Genomic DNA, 14,996 nt, shown 5'->3' with positions numbered 1-14,996 from the left:
GAAGCTTGCAGCGCAATAAAACAGTTTTCAATTTAACGTTGTCCCGTTAAATGCAACGCGACACCAAGCAAAACTAGCCGTTCGCAAAACCGCGGCCTCGCCTTACCGTGGCCGGCGAGCGCGCCTAGTTGGCTTGCCCTTCATACGCGACTTTGTGAAGCGCAGACCGTCGTGCTGAGCTAAACTGCCCGAAATGCCTCGCAGTTGTCAAGCATGAAACAGTTCCCACTGGTAGCCCTGTTAAACGCGACACCTCGCAAAACTAGCCGTTCGCAAAACCGCCTCACGCCATGGCACGTCACTGCGGCCAGCACGCCTTGCGATGCCTGTTTTCTTGCCCCTTCACGTACGACTTTGTGAAGCGCAGTCGCCGCCGTACTGAGCTAAACTGTCTCAAATACTGCGCAGTTTGACAAGAAAGTCAAAAATGCAACATTTCTCGCCTTACCGTCGCCCTGTTAATCGCAACACTTAGAAAAACTAGCCGTTCGGCAAACCGCGTCAGGCCTGACCGAACCGGCCGGCTAATACGCCATGTTGGCGCAACGGCATGCCTTGATGCCTTCACATGCCACTTCTTCCAGCGTGCTGAGATAAACTGTTCGAAATGCAGCTCAGTTTCGCAGGAACACCACATATTAAACCTCGCCGCGGTTGGGAACTGTAGGAGCGTCACGAACTGCGCCTGAAATTCTGTATGCCTGAACATTCGGCGCGCCTGTTCACGAGCTGCGTTGGTCAGCGTAAACTGCTTGAAATGCAGCGTAGTTCAGCAAAAAAACGTTGCTCACCTTGCCGTCAGTGCCAAACCACAGTTGTTCCACGTAGCAACCCACGAGTGATAAAAATATGCGGTCTGTGCCGCACAGGCGCGGCGAGGCACGAGCAGACAACCGCTCGCTCCCTTCGACAACTTTCTGTCGTCTGCTCCGGCGGGCTACCGCTGCAGTGAGCAGTGAGTGCCGTCGCGCGCGCGTCCGCGCATGTCCACGCTGGTGCCGCCATCCATCAATCGGTGGCGGCGTAACAAGTCGCGCGTCATTTCCTGCGGACAGTTTTCGCCGAGTGTCCGCTCTTTACCAATCTCTTTCTCTATGGGCAGGCCGCGAAGGGCGGCCAGTGAGCGTCACGGACCGGCGAGATGTATAGTCGTATGCAAAAGTGGTATACAACACCCAGCCCGTAGCGGAGGTTGGAAAATTTGCATCGCAAAGTCCTCTAGCAATAGCTATCTGAGATCGAGGCAATAGGTGCCCCATTCTAACCATATGCATGTGCCACTGTCGCTGTCCCTGTCTCTATATGACATTTAGACGCAGTTTTCCCGAGTTCCGTTACCGGCTGAGTGTTGTATACTACTTTTGCTCACGACTGTACACGGATGACGGAGCGGTGTCCTGCCAGACGAAGACTGAAGCAGCGCCTACAATAATGGTTTTGGAGTATTAGCGGCTGTTAACGCTTTGGCCTTATTACTCGCCCTATTTGCGCCGCAGTGCGTTTTGTTTTGCCACGGTAAAGCCCTGAACCTAGTTACGTTTTATTCTTGATAGTCCTTTGTCGCGCACCTCGGCGGCAAGTTTTTAGCACAGTTTTGTCCAATGTTTTCACTCGTCAGGCGAGACTATGGCTCGCGAACCCGTATTCCAGAAGGCGGAGCGGAGCCTTTAGTATTTAACTCGGTTGCTTTTTTCGTATGGACTTTGTTTAATTTATCATTTTGCCATTGCACCTAGTTGGTTCTTCAGTATTTCTGCGCACAGGTGCGTTCAAGTACATATATTTTGTTTAATTGAAAATTTTTGCATACAGTTTTGTAAATTTTTGCCTTCTGGCTCTGGTATTCTTGTCAATTATTGTATTGTCCCGCTATTACAAAACATGTATTTTCTTGCAGCAACATTTGTTTGGCAATCATGCCGTCTCTTTTTTAGGCATGTGAGTGTATGCGCTGGCTTTATTTTTTTACATGTGTAATTTTGCATCTACGTACCATTCCCATCAGTAATGGCCGATGGCCTATGCGGGTATCGGAAATAAATAAATAAACAGCGATGGCCTCATTCTCGCGGGTTTTCTGCGCCAAGGGGCCGTCTATGAGAAGTCTGGGCGAAAGCGGTGTGTTGCCTTCGCCGAGAGAGCATAAATGTCCAATATGTGGGCATTGGCTTCACCACTACATTCTCCGTTCTCGCAGATGCGGCCATGGCCCGTAAGACTAGGGGTGGTTGTAGCGGGTCATGGTAGGTTTCACACCGCACATTAGCCGTCTCGATTATCAGAAATCCCCCTTGGCTGGAGGAGTTATAGCTTCCCAGGAGAATTTTGTCGAATTAAGCAAACCGCCAGTTACATGAAGCCAATTTAATCAATTCCCAAACCGCAAAGAAGAAACGCACTGAAGAAACGACACGTTGTACACTAAGGAGAAAAGATATCAGGACGGGTTTCTCAAATAAATATGAATTCATAGCGCAGAATAATTGGTGCAGGCAAGTTCTGTTATTGGGTATTGAGGATCACAGAATAAAACTGAAATATTGCAAAATATTAGAAGGTTAATTTTTTGCATCCAGTTCTTTCCTGTGTGTACCAGGTATTTTAGGCGCCAGTCACTGGTTTTAAAATTAGGTATCTTCTGATATGAATGCTTCTGTGGCAGAATTTAAATCTATAACGGACACTGAAACGCAAGAAAATAATAGTAAATATTTATTATGTTGACTAGTTTTACATAATAATCTGCCTACATTTAAAAGCAAGGCGTTCTGTAGTTGTGCAATTATTACCAATTACATAGGTTATTTCGAAAACTTGAATACCGTCGGTGTTTTGCCTCGAAGACGCATTTTAGAACAGCCCGAGCCTTTCGCCGTACTGCCAGTCCAGTTCATAAGCAAAGAAAGTGTTACATGAACTTTCCTGTCTTACCTGTGCTGCCCCTTTCGCATCTGCATGCTTCGTAACCCCAAGCTTCAGAAAGAAAGGCGACGATTGGTAACAGTGCATATAGCGCGGTCGTTCTGAATGTGCGCCATTTTAAATGCTATAACAAAATGTTTTGAATATATTGTTACACCCTTAGCGTCGCGACCGAGACGTTCTAGCCGGTTCAGTACGCCAGGTACATAAGGCCAGCGGGGAGAAACACAGGTGCCACAAGATACAGGTCGAACGGGCCCGCATGCTTCTTCCTCTTTCTTCTTCTCTCCTCCGTGCTCTGCTTGAGAACAAGTCCGTAACACTTCCCCCGTCGCAGGCGAAGCCCTTCGTGCGAGTCAATCGTCAGCACGAGGATGACAGGGTTTCAGACGCGCGACGTGAGCAAGCTCAGTTCGTGAAGAACGTCGGCCACTTTTGGTAAGACGCGCAATCCGATAGGTGAGGTCCCCAATTTTCTCGAGGATAACATAGGGACCGATATAGTGCGCCAGCAGCTTTTGACTTAAGCCGCGCTTTCTTAGTGGACGCCAAAGCCAGACTATATCGCCAGGGAGGTAGGTGACGTGGCGATGGTGGTCGTCGTAGCGGGATTTCGAGCGCTTTTGTGAGGCTAGAGTTTTTAGGCGGGCTATCCGGCGGGCTTCTTCAGCCCGGCAGAGGATATCAGCAATCTCAGGATCGTCGTCTGTGGAGAACGGGAGGATGGTGTCGAGGGTGTGTCGAGGAGACCAGGCATAGAGGAGAAAAAATGGACTGTAACTTGTTTCTTGTTGGGCGGTATTGTATGGGTATTGTATGCGTATGTTATAAATGGTACGTACAGAGTCCCAGTCCTTGTGGTCGGCGGCGACGTACATTGAAAGCATGTTGGTGAGTGTCCGGTTGGTTCGCTCGGTAAACCCAGTTGTTTGCGGATGATAAGAGGTAGAAGGTCGGAAATGCGTTTGGCACAGACAAAGGAGTTCTTCGACAACATCAGCGGTGAACTGACGACCTCGGCCGCTGATCAACCCTCGGGGAGACCCATGGCGCAGTATAACAGAATGCAGTAGGAAGAGGGACACTTGGTGTGCAGTAGCCGATGGAAGGGCTGCCGTCTCACAGTAACGAGTGTGATAATCAGTGCAGATTACGATCCAGCGGTTGCAAGAATGAAACTTGGGAAAGGGTCCCAAGAGGTCTACCCCGACCTTCTCAGAAGGGGATCTTGGAGGCGTGACAGGATGAAGGAGACCAGGAAGAGTGTCGGTGGGGCGTTTGTGACTCGCACATTGAGCACAGCTAGCCACATACTTCTCAGCTGTTTCACGCATCCGTGGTCAGTAGAAGCGTTCTTCTATGCGATAGAGCGTCCGCGCAGATCCTAGGTGTCCCGAAGTATGGTCATCGTGTGTGTGGTGGAGGCGCCGGGTAACGATAGCTGGCGCTACACACAGCACCGGTACAACTGGAGCCTCGCCAGAGACATCGCCTTGCGGGCCTCGAAATGCAAACCAGCGCCATGCAATCGGCCAATGACCGCAAGCAGCCCCTGGTGACGCCGTGATCCAGACTGACGACCGGCCTGCGGTTGCAGCGAACAGTTCCTCGTATCACTATCGGGAGCCTCGGACGTTCGCGGGAGCGGCAGGCGAGGACGTCGACGAGTGGTTGACCCACTAGCAACGGGTGAGCCGCTACAATCGATAGGACGCCGCCACTCAGCTTGCAAATGTGATTTTCTTCCTAACACATAACGCTCATGTTTGGTTCTAAAACCACAAAGAGTATCTTATTGACCGTTTCGTTACCGAATTGCGTCAGTGCTTTGGCGACTGCCTTGCACGAAGGAAGCGGGCTGAACATCCGCTTGCGCACAGAGCTCAGCCACCTGGGGAAACAATCAGAATTTCAAAACAGCAAGCGCTAATATGACCGAGGAAGATAAAGTAGGACATCTTCTGAAGGGCATCGCAGATAATGTTTATAAATTTCTAATCGCCAAAGATGATCTGAAAGCCGTCTGTGATGTAATTCGGCACGTTCGCACATTCAAGACATTGAAGACTCGTCGCATAACGCCAAAATTTGGGCCGCTCGCCAACGTTCCATCTGTGGCGAGCATTGAAGACAGCTTCATAGACTTGTCCTCGACGATCCGGCAAATAGTTCGCGAGGAACTGCAGCGGTTCGAGCCTCCTGCACGGTGTCCATCAACCTCGCCGCCTGACGTTGGCGGCTCTCGAGGACCTTTCTCCTTGCTCCCCTCGATGCCCGTTCTGAATTCCATCAATACGGCACACGCCAACGCTTGCTCCAACTGCCCGACGCCAAGGTTCGATAGCCCTGGTCTTCCGTCTCGCTACGACTCACGCCCGACTAACTTCTTGTCGCAATACGATTCGCACTATGAGTACCATCCTCAATTACCACCTGCTCGCTATTTCTGGCGTCCAGCCCGAAGGCCTGAAGATGAGTTTCGCTACCCAATGCGCCCTGCCCCCTCGGAACCCTCCAGGGAACAAGGTTTTCGTCGCGCAACCCCCGTGCGCCGCCGCTGCGGCATTGAAGGGCACATAGCTCGATACTGCCGCAGCCGCCCACTCACCCGTTACGATCGGCCCGTTCAACACGCTTCGCCACGTAACCGTTTCTACGACTCTCCTTGGCAATGGCCCCCATCTTCGTATGAATATCCCCAGACTGATGAACAGCGCAGCCGCTCTCCTGCTTCCGACCGAAGTTTCTCACCCCCACAAGCCTCTTCTGCGCGCCGCTCTCCGACACCACGGCCACGGCGGAGGTCGCTATCGCCTTTGCCAGAAAACTAATCAGCGCGGCCGCTGGAGGTAACGCCGCTGGAGACTGTGCGCTGCCTGTAGAAATTCCTCCATCTGTTTTTATGTTAAAGAATACGGTCTATGAGCTTGTGGATGTTGTGACGACAATGGCTTTAGTGAATACCGGGGCAACCATTTCAATTATGAGTTTATCGTTTAAGAAGCGGTTAGGACGCAAAATTATATTTGTTTGGGACAGAAATGTGAATTTTCATGGCGCGGGTGGTGAGGTGTTGTGTCCGCTGGGAATGTGTAGTGCTTCGGTGTCCCGGGGTGGAACGATATTCGCAGCGGAGTTTGCAGTGCTTCCGCGATGCACGCATGACATAATTCTAGGTATAGGCGTTTTGAGAATGTGTTGCTCTACGATCGACTGCCGCTCTGGGGAACTCTGCGTTGATGATTTCCTTCCTTCTAGACTTTTAGAAGAGCCACACGTGCGTGAGGATGGGTTCTGCGTAACAGAGGATACCAATGTGCCAGCCCTGTCTATGGTGTGCGTCCCAGTTTTGTGCCCCAGTCGTGCCTCCGACACCTTCGACGCTACAGTGGCACCGCTTCATTCTAACTGTGCAAAGAAATACATTCTGGTTCCTCATTGCCTACTGTCGGTGGTCAAGGGCTGCTCACGATAGTGGGCCAACAATTGTTCTTCACAACCGGTAGTTTTGCCTGTGAATATGAAGATTGCGACGTTCAGCCAAGACGACGCTCCGTCAGTGGCTTTGGTTACTGATGCACCTGGCGAAAGTGCTGCCGCTCCAGCCCCTGACTCACAACTGCATCGGATGATCAGCCGCTCTCTAACCAGTGAACAGCGTGACGCTTTGGAGGCCTTACTGGTCAAGTTTTCTTCTATCTTTGATTTTTCGGAAGACAGCGGTTCACGGTGTACTCCCGTGACACGTACCCGGCACCTCCACTACAATGTTACACTATTAGCGTCGCGACCGAGACGTTCTATCCGGTTTAGTACGCCAGGTACACACGGCCAGCGGAGAGAAACACAGGTGCCACAAGATGCAGGTCGTACGGGCGCGCACACTTCTTCCTCCTCTTCCTACTTTTCTCCTCCGTACTCTGCTTGAGAACAAGTACGTAACACTATTAACCATAATATCACTATCGCATCCGTCCTTAGAGCCAAGAAAGATGTTTTATGAAGGAGGAGCGCTGAGTGTCTACGGATGTCCAGTGATGTAAGACCCCAACCGTTTATAAGGCGATGAACCAAAATGAAAACAATAGGAGCAATACAATCCAAGATAACTTACAGCATCGGAGAACGCATGCACAAGAAAGCAGCAGGATGTAACTAAAAAAAATAAATATGCAATGGAAAAACTCAAATGTTGGCCTACTCTTAAAAACTGGAATTCATAGGCAAAGAGCGAAAATGTAGTTCTTTTGACGCACAGAATGTTTTACATGGTACGCTTCCAACAACGCACCGTCGTCTTGTGGCTGCATTCATCCACACTTTTAAATTTCCCAAATTAGAAATGTACCAACTTTCGTACAGCAAAGTTTACCCATAAAACTTATTAGGTCACCGCACTAAGGTTAATCTCCTTTTTTGAAATTTTAAAGAGATGTTAGTAGTAATGACCGGATATGCAGACAATTCCAAGTAGACATTTAACTTTATTAGTTAGGCCCTTAATTATCAGACATTACTTATTCATATTGCAGATTACCGACTTCCCTGTTTTATGGTGTTCCCATCTTTAGTACTTATGTGCCAGAGGCCAGTATCTTATCTTACAAAACCGGCATTTGAAAATTTGTAAGTGGCTTCCCTGAAGCGCCGGGTATATTCATGCACCCCGCCGGGGTGGCGCAGTGGTTACGGCGTTCGTCTACTGGTCCCAAGGATGCGGGATCGAATCCCGGCCTCGGCGGCCGCTTTTCGATGGAGGCGAAAAGCAAGGCGCCCGAGTGCTGTGCAATCTCAGTGCACGTTAAAGAACCCCAGGTGGTAAAAATTTCCGGAGTCCTCCACTACGGGGTATCTCATAGACTAAGTCGCTTGGGACGTTAAACCCCACAACCCAAACCAAATCAGGTATATTCATGTTTGCGTTTAAATATTTGTACGCCTAAGTGTAATGACTAAACGAACCAATCAGCTTGAGAATAGATGTCTGGCGGCGAAAGATGTGCAGTTGTAGAAGGTCCCGGATAAAGAATGGGAACAAAAACTGAATTTGTTTTGTAACCCTCCCACTAACAGCAGGAATGTTCAGCACTGAATAAATGCAACGCGTGCCGCACAGAACGGATGCTCACGCGGCTAAGGTCAAACACTCAACCGACAGAATCCTCTGGTTCAGACGACAGCATCCCTTTTCTCTTTACCCGCAGAGCAGGTCTGGATATTCCCACCGTCTAGGGTTCACCTTAAGCTACAACAGAAAGGTTAGAAAAAAAAAAACGAACGGCAACACCTTCGCAGCTTCGTTAGCTCCCCTACGCACGGTAGTCCTCAGAGAGAAAATCGGGCGATGCGGATGTCCCATTAGTTGGGCAACTGGTACCATGAAAGACATAAGCAGCTTCCCTCAAAGCTCGACTCAACAGGACTCTGAGAGCATTGTCAATAAGGTGTAAGCTTAAAATTTTGGTCCATTGCTCCATGGAAATAAAAGAAACTGGCGTTCGCGCAATTCACAACTCAGATTCATAATACTCATAAATAACAATTTAGATTGTTTGAAACCTCCCGCTGCTTAGCCACTTTTTGCACGATTGCGAGATGGCCCTAAAAAAAAGCGCCTTCCGCTGTTTCGCCAAGAGGTCATTGTTAAAATTGTGGCTTGTTTTGTGCAGGTGCCTGCATACTCTTAAATTGCATTGACTTGACAAGGGGGATATTTGAAGGCGGCAACAGTGAAAGCGCAAAGAAAATGTTTCAATGCAGCACCCAAGGAAACTGATCTGTCTGATCCTCAGGGCTTCCAACTTTTTCGATATCATATTCCTCATATGCTGTTGATTGCATTGTGTGGTTTATTATCCGCCCATAAAGTCATCTGGGCGTTTACAATATGGCGAAGGTTTGGGAGTCTGACCGCCTATTTGATTAAGGAACCTTGTTTACATGAGTGCGACAGAGTGTGACTGGAGTAGATTTTGGAAACATTAGATTTTGAGACAGACGAGTCTCGCCCTGCATTATCCTCACCGTTGGTTTTCCTTTATCTCAATCGGTGATCTCGAATTTGTATTTCACACTAATGCAAACGCGACTACTACTCCATTCCGTTAATTCTTAACTGCTTTTAATAGAACGGTGCCCTTAAGCCTTACGAGGTACACCTCGTGTTCAATATTAGGAATGGTACGCAGCACCACTCATGATAGTGGTCGCCCTGTAAGAGCTCTTGGATTTTTTCGTTCGTAGTAAGCACCTGGACAATATTTTCAGCTTTAAACGCTGAGAAATATCTTCCATGCTGCGAAATCGGGTAAACAACATGAGTTCATAAAATGTATAGTGTCTGCTTTAGGAAATGTTTAGGGGCAGGGCATTGCGGCGGGTTGAAGAGAATAAATTGAAGATCAACTATGGATTCATAACGACCGCGGCTGGTGCACCACGATTATAAGCAGAGAGTGAGTGTGAACTTAGTTTTTTTGGCACAAGTATGTTTTTCTAATCATACTAGCATCTTCAAACTCATTTTCCTCTAGAAAAAATAAAGAGAAGTGAAATGTTTGATAGAATGTTTCCGTAATGAGGTAAATAATAATTGAGCAGTTGTGAGCCGTTCGGCGTTTTGGGAAGTTGCTTTTCTTCACGTGTTTACTTACTTCCTCCAAGATCGTTTGATGGACGTCGCTCGGTGGTATTGTGTGAACGATTGCAAGGCCTTCAAAATCACTTTTTCTCCAGCCAGCTGTCTGAAGCCCGTTATTCAAGTATTTGTGGAGGCTGTCACGAAGTACCGTAAATGAAACAAGGGATCTGTAATGTAGAATACAAGGCAAATCGAAGTACGAAAACCATAATTTTGCATTACTTTCTCAAAGATTATGTCACTTTCATGTGATTGCAAAGTAAATGCAAAGACGAGTGTATAGCTCAGAAAAGAACCGCAAAAGTAATGTTTAGCATAGCCAAAAAAACCGCGTTTGGCGCCACTTCAAATTTAGTATGGCGGTCCTTGTTGCTGGAATGCAGCGCGCTCGTGGAAATCTCCTTTTTTCCGGTTGTTGTTCAAGAACAGCTCCGAAAAATACTGCCTCTGCCCATTTGCTTATCATTGTGCATAATACAATAAACTAAATTAATGCTGTTTGCTGTGACTCACACACGTGAAGAAATGCTGATATATCACTTGCACGATATGTCCGCCGTGTATGTTTACATTCGTGAAACGGCGGGTTACTAAGCTCAGGGGAGGATTTTTAATCGTCTATTGAACGGGCATATTTATTCATCTTTCCGAAATATTTACTTATTAAACAGTTCTAGTCTCTGCGGAGGCTGTTTCATGGCTCTGAAATACTACAGGAATGTTTTCGTATTCTGCCTAGCAAGCATTTGAAAACAATTACAGATGAAGGCACTGCCCTATATCGTGGCCGGCGATGCGGATCACGAGCGCGGCAGCGTATACGAAAGTTACTATATAATTAGTGAAAAAACAGCGCAACAGCAACGAGACACACAAGAGAGAAGCGCTTGTCTCTCGTTTGTCTTGTTGTTGTTCCGCTGTTGTTGCGCTGTTTTTTCACTACTGGATAACCAACACGCCCAAGCAGCCGTTGTTACTATATAAACATCTCAGTTTACACTCTCCGACTCCGCTGGGCATCTCAGCGACGTTGAAGACGCTTCGTTTGTAGGCGGCGCGGTAGTCGAACAAGGATCTCAATTGACGCAGCGGGGCAGCAGCGAAAGCTAGCTCGCGACGGTCAAAATAAGCTCCTCGCCTATAATAATCTTCCTGACACACTGATACAAGCCAAAAGTCGCATTTTACGCAAAGTAGAAGACTGATTTGTGGTAAACAGTGAGGATGTCATCGAAAGTGCGCAATCGTTGCTGCCCTACATTTATTATCGCAGACAACAGAATACCGCTTGGGCTTCACTGCTCAGTGACGTCAACGGAATACGCCATAAAAGGCCCAGATTCTTCGCATCGCCTCAGAGGTCAGAGAGCACGGCGGCACTCTTCCAAGCATCATGTTTCACCATGTCTGGATCGCTGTGCAGGTTAGATTTTACAATCCGTTTTCTTCTATTCGGACAAATTCTCGTGCGCTCGTCATGTTGCCGTGCCCTCGGCGATGTTCTCAGATTGCTATTTGAGTGTTGATGTGTTTTGCTGCTACTCCTGCTTTGTGGCGATGTCGAAAGTAATCCCGGCCCCAACGTCACAGAAAAACTAAATGCCATCCTTGACGAACTTCAAGAGATAAAAGATGCTGATAGAGTACCTGATGCTACCCTTTTCGAACTAGATAAAAAGCTTACCAAATTAGACGAGGTCTTAGAGCTAACCAAAGCGAATGAATCTAAAATAAAAAAAAATCGAATAAACGATACACCATCTTGAAGAAGCATTGTTGGCTCAGAATAAAAAAACTTGTTGATTTTGAGGACCGTGCTTGGCGAAATAACCTTTTGGTTTTTTGTATTAAGAAAAACTCGAACGAAAATAAACAGGATCTAGAAAAAAACTTAGCCTCATTGGAAGTTCAGTGGAACGCATTCATAGGATTGGCAGGCAATGAAAGGATCATACACGACCTGTGATTGCCCGCCTATACAACCACAATAAAAAGATATCCCTGTTTCCAGTTCCAGTTCAGGCGTTCAGTCGTGTCCGACTCTTCGTGACCCTATGGACCATGTCACGCCACGCTTTCCGCTCTCTCACTATCTTCTTAACATCACATAGCTTCATCTGCAATGCCTCGAGAATGCCATCTAACCATCGCGTTCGCTGCCTACCCCCTTCTCCGGCGACCCTCAACCTTTCCCAACATCAAATCTTTCTCCAGCGACTCCTCTCTTCTCATCAAATGACCAAAGTAGCTGAGCTTTAACTATAGAATTTGACCCTCCAATGAGCGGTCAGGGTTTATGGTCGACAATATCGACTGATTTGATTTTCTGGCAGTCCAAGGAACTCTTAAGAGTCTTCGCCAGCACCACAATTCAAACGCGTCAATTCTTCGGCAGTCAGCCTTTTTCACAGTCCAACTCTCGCATCCATACATCACAACTGGAAAGACCATAGCACGGGTTATACGGATCTTGGTTGGCAGACTAATGTCTCTGCTCTTTACTAGGCGGTCAAGGCTAACCATTGCTCTCTTTCCCAGAAGCAGGCGTCTCCTAATTTCATGGCTGCAGTCTCCTTCCGAGGTAATCTTGGCGCCCAAGAACAGAAAATCTGTCACAGCTTCCACTTCTTGTCCATTGATGCTCCAGGACTTGATAGGGCAAGACGCCATGATCTTCGTCTTTTTAATGTTCAGTTTAAGCCCAAACTTCTCACCCTCTTCTTGTACGCGCATCAGAAGTCTTTTGAGTTCCACTTCACTTTCTGCCATTAAAGTGGTATCATCCGCATATCTAAGGTTATTGATACGCTTTCCAGCAATCTTCACTCCAGCTGAAGACTCGTCCAGACCGGCCTTCCTCATGATGCACTCTGCATATAGGTTAAATAGGCAGGGCGACAGTATGCAGCCTTGCCTCACCCCTTTCTAAATCGGAAACCAATCAGTAAGACCATGCCCAGTTCTGACTGTGGCCTCTTGCCCTTCATAAAGGTTCCTGAGGAGACAGATGAGGTGAATTGGAACTCCCATCTCTTGGAGAGCTTGCCACAATCTGCTGTGATCAACGCAGTCAAACGCTTTCGCATAATCAATAAAGCAGAAGTAAATGGGTTTCTGGAACTCTCTTGCTTTTTCCATGATCCAGCGAAGGTTGGCAATTTGGTCTCTAGTTCCTCTGCCCTTGCGAAACCCAGCTTGCACGTCCGGAAGCTCCCGATCCACATACTGCTGCAGCCTACCTTGCAGGATTTTTAACATCACCTTGCTAGCATGCGAAATGAGCGCGATCGTGCGGTAGTTGGAACAATCTTTGGCACTGCCTTTCTTTGGAATGGGGATGTAAACTGACCTCCTCCAATCCTGTGGCCACTGCAGGGTTGTCCAAATCTTTTGACATATTGTATGCAGTGTGTTAACAGCGTCGTGGTTGAGGTTTTGAAGCAACTCAGCTGGAATACCATCAATTCCGCTAGCTTTGTTCTTAGCAAGGCTGGCTAAGGCCCATTCAACTTCACTCTTCAGGATGCCCGGCTCGAGATCAGTAATCACAACCGTCCTATGTTGGGTTTGCACATCCGGGTCCTTCTTGTACAGTTCTTCTGTGTATTCCTGCCACCTCTTCTTTATCTCTGAGGCTTCAGTGAGGTCCTTGCCTCGTTTGTCCTTTATCACGCCCAGCTTAGCACAGAAGCTTCCTTTGATATCTTTGATTGTTTTATACAAAGCTCTTGTGTTCCTTAATTGGCTGGTGTCCTCAACTGCTTGACACTGTATGTTCAGGAAGGAATTCTTATCTCTCCTTGCTATTTTCTGAAAATCCGCATTGAGAACCTTGTATCTTTCTCTTCCCTCCATACCTTTTGCCATCCTCCTTTCCTCAGCTATTTGCAAAGCCTCTTCAGATAACCAGTTTGCTTTTTTGCATTTCTTTTTCTTTGGAACTACCTTAGTAGCAACTTCTTGTATTATATCACGAACATCAGTCCACATCTCTTCGGGCTCTTTGTCTTCTAGATCTAATTCTTGAAATCGATTCCTCACTTCCACAGCATATTCTAATGGAATCTGATCCAGATCATACCTGGAAGGCCTTCTAGTTTTCTGCGTTTTCCTCAATCGAAGCTTAATTTTGGCAACAAGAAGCTGATGATCGGTGCCACAATCGGCCCCAGGCCTTGTTTTCACTGCTTGTATAGCGCTTCTCCATCTCTGCCTGATTCCTGCCTGATCTGATTCCTGTACAGACCGTCCGGTGAAATCCATGTGTACAGGCGCCTCTTGTGCTGTTGAAAATGAGTATTCGCTATGGTCAGGTTGTTTTCTTGACAGAACTCTACTAGCCTCTGCCCAGCTTCATTTGGCTCACCAAGACCGAACTTGCCTGTAATTCCGGATATTTCTTCACTCCCGACCTTAGCATTCCAGTCTCCTATGAGAAAAACGACATCTGATGATGGGGTGCGGTCTAAAAGGCATTGTAGGTCCGCATAAAATCTCTCAACATCAGCTTCTTCAGCAGCAGTGGTCGGTGCATAGACTTGGATAACTGTTATGTTGAAAGGGTGACCTTGGATCCGAAGTGAAATCATTCGGTCGTTTTTGGGGTTGTACCCTAGCACTGCTTTGCCCATTCTTCTGTTTACTATGAGAGCGACCCCATTCCTTCTCTTGGATTCGTGCCCACAATAAAAGACATAATGGTCGCCGGAGTTAAATTCTCCCATTCCGGTCCACTTGAGCTCGCTGATACCCAAGATATCAATGTTCAATCTGTCCATTTTTCGCTTGACGATATCCAGTTTACCTTGCGTCATAGATCTTACATTCCATGTTGCTATGTGATATATCTCCTTGCAACATCGGACTTTCCGGTCGCTTCCCGACACATCCACAACTGAGCGTCCTTTTGGCTTTAGCCCAGCCGCTTCATTCGTCCTGGAGCTACTAGGAATCGCCCTTTCTTCATCCCCAGTAACATGTGGGACGCCTTCCAACCTGGGGGGCTCATCTTTCGACGCCATATCGATAATGGAATTTTGACTGGCCATAGGGTTTTCTTGGCAGGAATTACTGGATTGGGTTGCCATTTCCTTCTCCAGTGAATCACATTTTGTCAGAACTCTCGGCCGTGACCTGTCTATCTTGGGTTTCCCTGGTTAGGAACTGTTCAAAACTAAAGGGTTCCGGCATATCAATTTGTGACGAATTTTCTCAAGAAACCATACAGGTAAGAAATACACTATGGTAGTCCGAATTAGTTGATAGCGGTCCGAATGACAAAATGAAATTTGTTCCCAAGTTATTTCTAAAAGATGATGTACATTTATGGGACAGTGATAAGAACAGCAAAAGTTTGTTTCGCAAAAGTACCAAATAAGATGATCGACGTTCTAAGTTTAAAGAGAAGCCTGCGCAGAAGCTTCTTCGAATTGTT

The sequence above is a fragment of the Amblyomma maculatum genome, chromosome 5 (assembly GCF_055883805.1).
Source record: "Amblyomma maculatum isolate TAMU_Amacu chromosome 5, ASM5588380v1, whole genome shotgun sequence".
Taxonomy (NCBI): domain Eukaryota; kingdom Metazoa; phylum Arthropoda; class Arachnida; order Ixodida; family Ixodidae; genus Amblyomma; species Amblyomma maculatum.
This window is presented reverse-complemented; position numbering follows the sequence as displayed.